The 627-nt window shown below is 57.9% G+C and overlaps 1 long non-coding RNA gene across 1 annotated transcript; it reads left to right on the top strand.

Moving 5' to 3' along the window:
• Positions 1-6: 6 nt before the first annotated feature.
• LOC104916709 lies at positions 7-627 on the top strand. Its single transcript, XR_796650.1, has 4 exons — positions 7-126; positions 208-298; positions 380-441; positions 572-627. It is a non-coding gene; the product is annotated as an uncharacterized LOC104916709 (long non-coding RNA).

Consider the following 627-nt stretch of genomic DNA (forward strand, 5'->3'; position numbering starts at 1 on the left):
ACTGTGTTGCTGCTGTGTCCTCAGTTGGCCCTGAGGCTGTGGTGAGAGCATCCTTCCCATTTCCCACAGATTGTGCCCCTGGTCGCCAAACTAGTCAGCAGCAGCCCACGTTACCACCGGGCTGAGGTGAGGAGGGGCAGGGAGGCTGCAGCCTGGGTATGTCCTTTGGTGAAGCACAGCACCTGCACGTGTCCTCCTTGCTTTCAGAGTACTGAGTACAGCATCATGGTGATCGGTGTGCCCAATGTAGGCAAGTCATCGCTTATCAACTCTTTGCGGAGGTTGCACCTCAAAAAGGGTATACCCAAGTTTCCGTAGCATTGGGAGGTTGCTGCTCCAGGCATCACACACCACCCTCACTCTCTCCTTTTCCCCAAAGGAAAAGCCACAGCAGTGGGTGGTGAGCCAGGTGTCACCAAGGCGGTGCTGACCCGGATCCAGGTACTATCTCCCCCCCGTGGGTGCTGGCTGCAGGGTGCAGACTTTCTCCCATGAAGCGCATCATCACTTTGCAGTGAGGCCTTGGCTAAGAGCCCCTGCTAAGCCTGTGGTCTTGGTGGTGGGGCCACAGGTGTGCGAGACTCCCCTGGTGTACCTGGTGGACACGCCAGGTGTGCTGCCCCCAAA

Source organism: Meleagris gallopavo, unplaced genomic scaffold (assembly GCF_000146605.3).
Source record: "Meleagris gallopavo isolate NT-WF06-2002-E0010 breed Aviagen turkey brand Nicholas breeding stock unplaced genomic scaffold, Turkey_5.1 ChrUn_random_7180001932779, whole genome shotgun sequence".
Taxonomy (NCBI): Eukaryota; Metazoa; Chordata; class Aves; order Galliformes; family Phasianidae; genus Meleagris; species Meleagris gallopavo.